This window comes from Gadus morhua, chromosome 6 (genome assembly GCF_902167405.1).
Source record: "Gadus morhua chromosome 6, gadMor3.0, whole genome shotgun sequence".
Taxonomy (NCBI): Eukaryota; Metazoa; Chordata; class Actinopteri; order Gadiformes; family Gadidae; genus Gadus; species Gadus morhua.
This window is the reverse complement of record NC_044053.1, coordinates 18,016,557-18,029,056: the sequence shown is the minus strand read 5'-3', so window position 1 is coordinate 18,029,056 and position 12,500 is coordinate 18,016,557. Positions and strand designations below refer to the sequence as shown.

Here is a 12,500-nt window from a genome sequence, read left to right as displayed (position 1 = left end):
TGTGTGTGTGTGTGTGTGTGTGTGTGTGTGTGTGTGTGTGTGTGTGTGTATCAGATGAAGAGTGATGAGTGAAAATGGAGTTCATACAGTATCCTTAATAGTCTCCTCTAAATAATAAGCTTTTTTTCGTTTCAGAGTGCTTCAACGTGCAAGCGCAAACGCACGCACATGCACACGTTCATGCACATTTGTACACATATGCACGCACACACACACACACACACACGCATGCATGCAGAGTAGCAATAAGCAGTTGTTTTAGGTCCAATGCCAAAGGTAATGTTAACAGAGACGATGGTTGTCTGAGAAAAACCTCAAAATATCTAAAAATATCTACTAAAGTGAAATGTTTGCCCACTGGGAGTTGACATTAGAGGCCTGTTTGTTTCCACCACAGGATGATGTGTAGGTTACACCATCATGTGGTGCTGGTGTTGTTGGTGATGGAGAGGGGAGGGGGGGAGGGAGGGTTACCAAGCATTTCTCTGCAGATACTAAGATGAATACAAATGAAGATATTTTGAGCTGCCAGCATCTGCCTGGCACAAAGGACATTATGCACCTAGCGTAGAGCTAGTGCAGGAGTAGTGGGAGTTGTGGGGGTGTGTGCATGCAAGAGGTCAACTAATGCTGTTTTAAAAGCGTATGCTACTAGGATGTGGACGTCCAAACACAACATAATGACAAGCTATGGTGGGAGCCAGTGTCTCCTAATAGCATGGGCAGAAGTGCGGCATTCGCTATGATTTGTTTATTTTAGTTTTTGATGAATGTAAAAATAACTTGACAATTATGGAGCGATGCAATGAAACGGGGAGCTCTGTGAGCTTCCTGTCTGGAAGATTTCCCCTGAAGATGGTTTGAAGACAATACAACATTTCTTAGCTGTGTTGACAGTTGAATTGTAATGTGAATAGCACCAGTGGTTTGAATAATACAGCAACAGCGACACGAAACAATGCATCTATGGTTTATTTTACATCAGAATCTGAATCTGAATCTGAATCAGAATCTTTTTATTGTCATTGCCCAAAGTGCAACGAACAAAAGCTAAATTAGAAAAGGGTTATTTTTAAAAATATATATAGAATGTTAAAGAACTCAGACAAATCTATATATTTTAGAATGTCAGCCAATTTTAAAGGTCAAATTGGTATGATAATGCAATAATTTATAATTCTGCATTATTTAGAGAAATAACAGCTCTGGGGGAGAAACTGTTTTTTAGCCTATTTGTTTTTGATCTGATTGCCCATCATTGGAAACAAAAAATAAAAAAACAATGAAAGGGTGGAGAGAACCTTTAGAACGTTTTTACCTTTGCATGTAAAAACTGTTCTCCCATTGTTCCGGTTCACAGACTTGTTGTTCTAGGATGAAGAGTAGGATTGCGATTCTCATCCTTAAAACCAGAACTGGATGGAAGCAAACACTGGTTGATAGAGGTCACTTCGATGAAAGAATTAGCCTTGTGGTTTTATCATAATAATGCCATTGCGTTTCCACCTAACACTAAAGCCCCACTACACCTCCCCCCCCTCATTAACACCACCCCATCCTCAGAAATCAGCTTCACTACACCACTACCGCCATGACGAACATCACTTCCATCTTCTCCATCCTTATCCCCCTCTACCACCACCATCGTCATCACCCCCCATCATTTCACTATCTCCACCCATTTCCAACAGCACCTTCATCACCATGCAACAGCTCCACTTAAGATGCAGCGTCAGCCAACAGTTGGTGTCTCTTATTTCAGTCTCAGACACCTTTGTGAACATCTGACAGGGAAGTCATGTCTCTCTCTCTCTCTCTCTCTCTCTCTCTCTCTCTCTCTCTCTCTCTCCCCATACCTCTGTCCAGCATAAAGCCTCTCTCTCTCTCTCTCTCTCTCTCTCTCTCTCTCTCTCTCTCTCTCTCGCTCTCTCTCTCTCTCTCTCTCTCTCTCTCTCTCTCTCTCTCTCTCTCTCTCTCTGTGTGTGTATTAGTTCTATAGAGCACAACAGCTCTGTGAACGAATGTACAGTAAGACTGTACATTATTTTGTGAACGAATGAAGGAACTCCTCATCCCATAAATCATTGCAGTTTTTCCAACCCAACAACCTTGGTCATTATTATATTGTTTATATTTTGAATAAAAGTTGTTTCATATAGTGTATATAGTGTTGTCAGCAACATGATATGTTCCTTCATTCCTGACTGCAATCACCACATGTGCGTCAATCAATGCCGGTTCTGCCAGAGCCTTTTAGAGAGAATCTTATCTTAATAGCTCTAGGTTCTACTGGTTCCAAACGAGTGTGGTTGCTAAGACACGGTCGATGATTATATAAGTTAACTACGTTACCTGTTTTTAATACATGTGAATTCAGTTTCATATTACAGTAATGTAATCACTCAACATTATGTATTCCTAGCTTGTATACCACCCAAATGACTAAATAGCACCCACTCTCTCATCACTCATCATCAGCCACTTATCCGGGGTCGGGTCGCGGGGGCAGCAGCTCAAGCAGGGGGCCCCAGACTTCCCTTTCCTGGGCCACATTGACCAGCTCTGACGGGGGGATCCCGAGGCGTTCCCAGGCCAGTGTTGAGATATAATCTCTCCACCTAGTCCTGGGTCTTCCCCGAGGTCTCCTTCCCACTGGTCGTACCTGGAGCACCTCCCTAGGGAGGCGCCCAGTGGGCATCCTTACCAGATGAACCACCTAAACTGACTACTTGCTAAGCAGAGGAGTAGTGGCTCTAATCCAATTTCTTCACTGATGGCTAAGCTTCTCTCCCTATCTCTAAGGGAGACGTGAGTCATCCTGCTGTGAAAACTCATTTCGGCCGCCATTTCGTAACCGCAAACTCGTTCTTTCGGTCATAACCCATCCTTCATGACCATAGGTGAGGGTAGGAACGAAGATTGACTGGTAGATTGAGAGCTTTGCCTTCCGGCTCAGCTCTCTTTTCGTCTGTGCGGTAAAGCGAATGCGATACCGCCCCCACTGCTCTGATTCTCCGGCCAATCTCACGCTCCATCGTCCCCTGGCTCGTGAACAAGACCCCGATGTACTTGAAGAACTCCTTCACTTGGGAAAAGCACTCATTCCCTACCCGGAGTAGGCTGCCCAGCCGCCTCACAATCGGCTGCGAACCGATCCAGTGAGTGCTGAAGGTCACAGGTCGATGATGCGATCAGGACCACATCATCTGCAAAAAGCAGGGATGAGATCCTCAGCTCACCAAACTGCAACCACTCCCCACCATGACTATGCCTCAAACAGGATTGGTGACAATGCGCAGCCCTGGCGGAGGCCAACACCCAACGGGAACATATCCGACTTACTGCCAAAAACGCGGAAACAGCTCTCGCTTTGGGAGTACGGAGATTGGATGGCCCTGAGGAGTGACCCCCTCACCCCATACTCTCGCAGCACCTCCAACAGTGTCTCCTACAGTGGTACGCCTTCTCCAAATCCACAGAACACATGAAGACCGCATGGGCATACTCCAAGGAGCCCTCCACGATCCTTGCCAGAGTGAAGAGCTGCTCTATGGTTCCACGTCAGGGGTGGAATCTGCATTGTTCCTCTTCCACCTGAGGTTCGACTATCGGCCGAACCCTCCTTTCCAGCAACTTGGATTAGACTTGAACAGGGAGGCTGAGTAGTGTGATCCTTTGGCACTGTCCCAGACTCCCACACAATGTTGAAGAGGCGTGTCAACCAAGACAGCCCCTTCACATCCAAAGTATTTCAGCATTTCTGGCCTGATCTCATCAAATCGTAAATAGCACTGCTAGTGCTATATTATATTCTATATCAACTTATTTTTCAACATGTAGAGCTCAATTCCTCTACTTCTCTAACAACCACTCTCTACATTTCCATTAACCTAAGGGCAATCATGATTGCTGCGCTAAGCGATCGACCTCAGTGGCAGCAGCTATCGACGACTTGACTTTCGCAGGTGCGATAAATGTTTCCAACAGCGAGCTCCACCAATCAAAGATGTCATGTTACACTTTAGGATTTTGGGTAGAAAACATGTTTCTTAAAACCTTTCTTTAACTTGTGGCTTCTACAGGAGCATATACCATCGTTAGAATCGTCGGTATATAAGTGCTTATGGTAAGAATACTTTGCATGGTTACGACATTATGGCATAATCAAAACCTCTATGCAGAATATCAATTGGATTTTCCCTTCCGGAGCCACACTGTTGCTCTATTGCGAGCTGATAATAATGGACTTGGCCTATGTGGTATTAAAAGTGTTTGTGACTCTGACAGCAGTTTTGACATCGCTGTTTTCCTGTTCTGCTGGTGAAAAATGAGGCTAGATCTCCAGAGTCTGAATCAGTGGTGTGATGCTATGTATAAATTGTTTCTTTATAGACAAAGAGTGATGAAACTAGTGTCCATTAGTCATTATTAACTAAGGAATTTCTCCTTTTTAAACACTTAATTGGGTACATTTTCTTAAACATAATTTCAGTTTGCATGTTCTTCACATTAATGTAAACATTAACACGTGTATGGTTTTCGAATTACAATAAAAGGGTTTCAGAGTCATTGCAACGCACGTTATATATCTCTCTCTCTACCACTCTCTCTCCCTCTCTCTCTGGCTCTTTATCTCTCTCTTTCTCTCTCTCTCTCTCTGGCTCTTTCTCTATCTCCCTCTCATGCCCTCTCTCTCTGGCTCTTTATCTCTCTCTTGATCTTTATCTCTCTCTCTCACTCTCTCTCTCTCTCTCTCTCTTTGTCTCTCTCTCTCTTTGTCTCTCTCTCTCTCTCTCTCTCTCTCTCTCTCTCTCTCTCTCTCTCTCTCTCTCTCTCTCTCTCTCTCTCTCTCTCTCTCTCTCTCTCTCTCCTCTCTCTCTCTCTCTCTCTCTCTCTCTCTCTCTCCTTCTCTCTCTCTCTCTCTCTCTCTCTCTCTCTCTCTCTCTCTCTCTCTCTCTCTCTCTCTCTCTCTCTCTCTCTCTCCCTCTCTCTCTTTGTCTCTCTCTCTCTTTGTCTCTCTCTCTCTCCTTCTCTCTCTCTCTCTCTCTCTCTCTCTCTCTCTCTCTCTCTCTCTCTCTCTCTCTCTCTCTCTCTCTCTCTCTCTCTCTCTCTCTCTCTCTCTCTCTTTGTCTCTCTCTCTCTTTGTCTCTCTCTCTCTCTCTCTCCTTCTCTCTCTCTCTCTCTCTCTCTCTCCTTCTCTCTCTCTCTCTCTCTGCGCGCGCCTCTCTCTCTCTTTCTCTTTCTCTTTCTCTCTCTCTCTCTCTCTCTCTCTCTCTCTCCTTCTCTCTCTCTCCTTCTCTCTCTCTCTCTCTCTCTCTCTCTCTCTCTCTCTCTCTCTCTCTCTCTCTCTCTCTCTCTCTCTCTCTCTCTCTCTCTCTCTCTCTCTGTCTCTCTCTCTCTCTCTCTCTCTCTCTCTCTCTCTCTCTCTCTCTCTCTCTCTCTCTCTCTCTGCACGCGCCTCTCTCTCTCTTTCTCTTTCTCTTTCTCTCTCTCTCTCTCTCTCTCTCTCTCTCTCTCTTTGTCTCTCTCTCTCTCTCCCTCCCTCCCTCAAAGTGTAGCAGGGCCCTCTCTTCCAACTTGCCATGCCAATTTCAGCATGGCCCACTCAGCTCAGTGTAGATGGTGCTTGACATATGATGTGGTAATAAGAACAGTAATTAGATCTGTGGTTGCAGAGGAGAGAGATGGAGGATGTTCCATCGTTGTATGGGGAGGTAGGGCTCGTTGAAGTTTTAATGGACACTGAAACCAGAAAAAAATTGTACTCTGAAATCTATTTCTGCCTGGGAAAGGCTTGCCTTCCTGCTCTTTTTGGTGGGTGTTTTGTGTGATGTCACGCAAGATGATTCACGATTCAAATTGATTCATTTTATTTGAGGTAAAAGGATATGTTATACAGTTCAGGTTGTTTATTTTTATGATTTGAACAATTTCTATATCAGGTGTTTGCATTGATGAATTCACAGTCTGGAAAAATAGCATTAAAGGAGACATATTATACCACCAGATCAGTCTACCAGCCTACCCAGTGGACTGAAGTAAACGTTGCTCATCTATCCAGCACAGATCTAGGTGGACACACCCACTAGTGATGTCATATTGGGCCGTTTTCGAAACGGCTTGTAAGGCTAATCACACTCACACCTGGTGGTATAACATTACTCCTTTCAAATTAAAAGCTTTCGGCTTTTTTTTCGTGAGAAAATCTTTTTTAAGTAGGTTTGTTGTTCCCAGGGTGTTAGAAACATTCTGACGCATAATTGAGGTCGGATGAATAGTCTAGTCACGATGTAGCCTGGACTTCAGCAGTCTCAAGGATAACCAGGTTTCACTCTCCACCTCTTAGGGCCAGTAGTACCAATATGAAGAGTCTGCAAAACAACCCAACAAACAATAACAGATTCCCTTAGAGATTAATTTTACTGGTATATCACATCAATAAGGGGTGTACTTTAAAGACAAAAACATTTGTCTTTCTTTTGAGAATATGGTACCATTTTGCCCTGTCAGCCTTTTTGAGAATTTTATCAAAATCAAACACCATTCTGCTTCATCCCAACTAGAAAATACTGGAATTTGTGTTCCTAAAGTTTCCAATGTACCTACCCTTAAATTAGACCAATATCCTGATTCTACGGTCACATCATTCTCACTTCATGACTTATACGTTTCAACAATGCTTTGTTTAGAATTCTAGTCCACACTTACCGCCAATAGTCAATAGTCCTGCGGGGAGACATGAGATCAATCACTGTATTGATCCATGTCATCATCATTGATCAAGTGGAACTTGGCTCTGGTTGTTTTAATGGGAAAGTAACTTTCTTAAGTTAAAACTTTTCTCTAACCGTGCAATCATGCTTAGACTGGTTAAGACCCTTATTGATGTTTGGCTTCAAAACACTGAGTCCGATCAGGAGACTGAAGTCATCATTGAGTAAATTGTGTTTCTCATGTTATATAGTTGTATAAAGGGATCAGTTTTATGTATAACATAGTGCATAAGATATATTTGGTATTTTGTTTGTGTGTGTGTGCGTGCGTGCGTGCGTGCGTGCGTGCGTGCGTGCGTGTTTGTGCTTGTGTGTGTTATTAATCTGGTGCGTCTCAGTCAACACGGTAATCAGACACTCTACATGCACACTGTCGAACAGCCAGCATGCTCATCACACCGGCCGTGTCCTTCACCTCCCCAGAAAGCAGTGTCTCCAGAAGTCCACTTGTGTAAGCCGGCCATGTTCTTCACCCTGTTGAATTGGCATTTGATTGAGAACCAAGCTCTGTATTCCACCACCGCCTGGGGGCCCGGCCGCCAGCGGGGGGAGCGGGAGTGAAGACATGTATTTCCATTTCGATTTTAGAAATGAGGTGCGATGTGTTTGGAGCGACAATTGTAGACTCTAAGGTGTCTTCGATTGTTCTCCAAACCAAACAAAATAAATGACCCTCTAAGATTAATATTGAATTGCAGAATATGAACCGTGTCCAGCCCACTGAGGAAGAGAAGCTGAGCAGGGATTGGTCGGTTGCTTGTAATGCAATGCGGAGGCTTCTGATGTTTTTTTCTCCACATCTGACCTCTATTTGGGTTCTCTGCTGCAGGAATATCGGTTCGGCTCTTAATGTAGGCGAAGGAACGGAGACAGAAACTGCAGCCTTGGATCAATTGATTCTCTATTTTACTAAAGAAGAAGAAAATGGACAGACGCATCATCTCACTGCAATGTTAATCTTCCAGGGTTATCTCAGGTATAGAAGCTATCACAGTGTCACACTGTAACTTTAATCTTCGAGGGTAATCTCAGGTATAGAAGCTATCACAGTGTCACCCTGTAACTTTAATCTTCCAGGGTAATCTCAGGTATAGAAGCTATCACAGTGTCACGCTGTAAATGTAATCTTCCAGGGTCATCTCAGTTAGCGACCGCAGCGTCTCACTTTAACGTTAAGCTTCCTGGTTCATCTCAGGTATAGAAGTGACAACAGCCATTCCTCCTCTCTGCAGCTTAACCTTTTGCACACAGTTTTTTGCGCCATTATTCTCTCGTAATCTTGGGACAGCTTTAGTGATTTGACTGACGGGGAGAATTTGTTCATTCAAACCTGAGAAAAGAGGTTTGAATGAAGAAAAAAACTGAACTGACAAGAAAGTATTTTATTTTCTCCCTGCTGCCATTCGCGCCTCAACCCAGTCAGCTTATACCTGCTGCAAAGGCTTTTATTCTTGATAAATCATTAATCATTGCTAAATTATTATTGGTGGTGCTTCTTTTCTTCAAAAGGGGTTACTGATCCTCTGTTGTAGCTTTTGTTATATCTTGTTCCTTTGAGGCCCAAGGTACTGTCTGGAAAATGAATATCTACCAAGTGATCCAAGAAAGGTTTCCTCGGTATAAAGAACTTCCTGGCCCCTGAATACCCTTCCAGGCCCTTTGCAGCTAGAGCTGGATTAATGCTTAGAGGTAGTGCACCGAGGTAGAGTGCACGCACACACAACCATACACACACAAATACACGCACACACGCACGCACGCACGCACGCACGCACTCACCCAAAATCGTATACGTACGCACGCAAGCTCCAACAGAAACACAAACATGCACACACACACACACACACATGCAAACATGCACAGATGCACAGTACACACAAACGCACGCACGCACGCACGCACACACGCACGCGCACACACACACACACACACACACACACACACACACACACACACACACACACACACACACACACACACACACACACACACCAGTAAAAGGGATTGAATGTGCTCAGTGGATCTTCATTAGGCTCTTACCTAACGAGTGAGTGAGGAGTGTGAATGATGTAATCACACTATGGCTACAGATCTAAAGAAGCCCCAATAGATATAGAAGAGTACAGTCTGACTCTTGAGATTACATCCCATCATACCCATGACCTCGGAATTAGCCGTGTGGATGCAAAGAATCTTAGTGTGGTAGCAAGAATGAGACGATATATGACCCAGGGGGCCAATATGAGTCCATACATAAAGGGTGTCTGCCTCTCTGTTGGAGGTCTCTGTGGAGCAATGCATCTTCCTTACATGTGCATTTAGCATTCAAACAGTCTTCTTGTTTTGCTCAGCGACATAGTTATCGACGGAGCACAATCCACTTCACATACAGACAAACAAGTCTTCTCCAGAGACAGTTTAAGAATAAGGTCGACGTGGACTTAACACATCGGGGAGCCGTGGGATCCCTTAAATGGGCATTTACCAGAGATGAGGATCTCAATTGTTCAGCTGAAGTCCCACTATCGTTTCACTGTGAGGGAGCACTGCAGCGCACTTCATGCAAGTTGTTTGTATGTCATCAGATGGTGGCTGTTCTTAATGTTGGCCAAAAGCACATTTCCAACCAAGGCAGAAAATGTAAATGTCCATTCAGTTCTCTTCTATTCTATCCTATCTTATAAAACTCATGCATTTATAAATTTTTCTAATCTGTTTGTCTGTCTGTCTTTTAGGGCTGGGCGATTAACAAAATTTGATTGTGATTTCGATTTTAGCGTCGTACGACATATCTGTACATTGTTTTGGATTCAAACATTTTCTATTTGACCATTTTGTGTATTTTTTTAAGGCGAAATGTCAAAGTACTCAGTTGCAAAGTGTTTTTTGGGAGAGACATGCTGAACAAATACATCATGATTTCAAACTCAAAAATAATCGTTTGAATCCTGATTTCAATATTGACAAAAATTATCGTGATTATGATTTTTTCTAATCTAACAGCCCTACTGTCTTTCATTCTGCCCGTCTGTCTGTGAGTTTGCCTCTCTCCTTTTCTCTGTTTCTTTGTGTCCCTGTCTCTCTGTGTTTGTCTCTGTCTCTCTCCCTCTTTTTGTCTCTCTTTCTGTATGTGTGTTTTTGTGTGTGTGTGTGTGTGTGTGTGTGTGTGTGTGTGTGTGTCTATGACTGTGTTTGTGTGTTTGTGTGACTCTCTCTCGCTCTTGTTCTCTCTCTATCTCTCTTCCTGTCTGTCCTTCTTTCTCCCTCTTTTTTTGGCTTTAGAAACCTGTCAGATGGCGTCCCATGAGTCCTGTGGGCCTTCTTTGAAGCCCATTCAGGACATTTAGAACATCAAAGAAAATCATAGGGAGGGTTCAGACAAGAGAGAGAGAGACCGAGATTGAGCAAGAGAAAAATAGGGAGAGAGGGAGAGAACAAGATAAGGAGAGAGATTTGTAGAGAGGGAGATGGAGTGATAAAGAGAGGGAGAAGGATGGAGAGAGAGAGAGGGAGAGTTGTGGAGAGATGGAGGGAGAAAGAGGCAGATACAAAGAGAGAAGGAGGGACAGAGAAAAAGGGAAGAGAGAGAGGGAGAGAGAGATTTTAAATTAACATACAGAGGAACTGCAGTGCATCTACACGGGGTCCAAATAGTTGAATTAAACGAACAACATCACACGTGTTGTGTTAAGTCACCCGTGCAAGGATGATGTCAGAATCAACCATGCAGCAAAGACTTTTATTATAAGTGATTGCTGTGCATTTGTCATGGCTTCGCCGTGTCTGATTCTACAGTCTGCTGTTGTGATTGGCAGAATGGCGTCCATGCAATACGTAAATAAAACAGTTCACTGTTAACATTCTAGGGTAAAGGTGCTTCTGTGTTTCGTGACACTCCAAAACGCAGTCTGATGTCTGAGGTCTGAGGTCTGATGTCTGATGTCTGATGTCTGATGTCTGATGTCTGATGTCTGATGTCTGATGTCTGGTGTCTGGTGTCTGATGTCGGACACAGTGGACCCTCTGCGTTTGGCAGTGACCATGGCCTGTCATCAGTAAATGAAGCTTCAGAGAGGGAAGCGCTGTCTGGCATTGCCCTAGCCCCCTATTCCCCGGTGGGTTCTTGGTTGTGCTGCCTGGGATGTGGCACAGGTGTTCTTATAATCACTGAGCCGGGGAGCCCAGGTCTGGGAGCAGACAGGCTCAGGTGGACACCGGTGGATTGCTTTCCCCAAGCACCAGGCTCACCCATACACCCAGCCAAACCCCCCGAAAACATACACACACATCTATATATTTCTTCATTATTTACACCTGAGGGCCTGATCCCAAAAGACCTTTGGGTAATAGCTTTGATGTGAGAAATGGCTTCATGGAATTCCCTGGTCAGTGTATTATTATTACTTTGTAATAAATTGGACGGCGTGTTGTAATCCATTGCTTTGCGTGATTGGCAGGTATAACCCATCACTGTGGATGGATTTCTTTGTGATGAGGTGGCTTGGGTTCAACAACACTATGTCCTCCACGCCTGGAAACCTATTTTATAAACAGGGACCAAAACACATTGAATACCATCATTCATAATGCGTTGTGTTTTGTTTGTCGGTCTGTAGATTCAGGCTCGGGGCTACGTCCAATGATGAAACTGTAATATATGTCAAAACATTTTCTTTCAAAATGTTTCAGTGCTATGTAGTGAAGGCTGAAGTAACACATTACCGTTCGGAGGAAGCTTCCCTCTTGTCTGGTGAATGATTTATTTGGTGTACATATGGCAGAGGTAAACATTGATATATATATATGTTGTGATAACGCTTATGTTTTCGTATGAATAGCAATGTGTTTTTTATCCCTGCGCTAAGGGGCTAATGTAAAACGCTACGCTAATTTCCCTAAACTCCACAGAAGAATCTCACATTAAGATTCTCATGGAGTATTTTCAGTATCTGTTTCCAGCTAAACACAAGATCCAACAACGTGACTTCTGGAGATGGTGTGTGCTTAACACATAGACATGGTTAAGCCTTGTCGCGCTGAGACTTTGTAAATTGTCGAATGTCACATTAGTATGTGGCTCAATGGAGGAACTTAAATAGGAGAAGGAGTGCATATAAATGAAGGGATTTGTGAGTGGTGTCGTGGTGGCAACCAGGGTATGGGCTTGGGCAGTTTTCAAACGTAGGGCAGAAGGAATTCTAAAAGGAAGACAATAATAAGGTAATGTAATATATATTAGCACCAGAGGGAAACAGAAGAGAGAGATTCGGGTGTTAAAGATCCCTTTGTCTCCTGAAATTATTTCGGAAGTCATGGGGTTTAAACTCAGCAGAAAGGTCATGGACACTGTTTCATTCATATATTTATGAATTTATATGAAACTGGCAGTTAGGTCATGAATAATATTTGTATTGATATGGGTTACTCTGGCAAAGGTGTGCTGTTAATATGATCGTAGATATTGACAATAGAACAATAGACAATAAAATAGGTTTATCAATGAATTCAGTTGGAGTATTGTTTGTGTGTTCATTCAGAGCATTGTTTGAATGTTAAGTCGGACCAATGTTTGAATTTAGAGCTAGAGTGATGTTTGAATAAATAAGAACAGTAATGCTTGAATGTCAGTTACAGTGATGTTTGAAGACATACGTATAATAGTAATGCTTGAATTTCAGTTATAGTGATGTTTGCATGTTGTAAGTAGAGTCATGTTTGGAAGTGGAA

General features: G+C 43.4%; 1 protein-coding gene across 2 annotated transcripts in view; it reads left to right on the top strand.

The window, feature by feature from the left end:
- cabp7a (calcium binding protein 7a) overlaps window positions 1-12,500 on the top strand; it is a 24,401-nt gene that overhangs the window by 5,049 nt on the left and 6,852 nt on the right. The window lies entirely within an intron of this gene.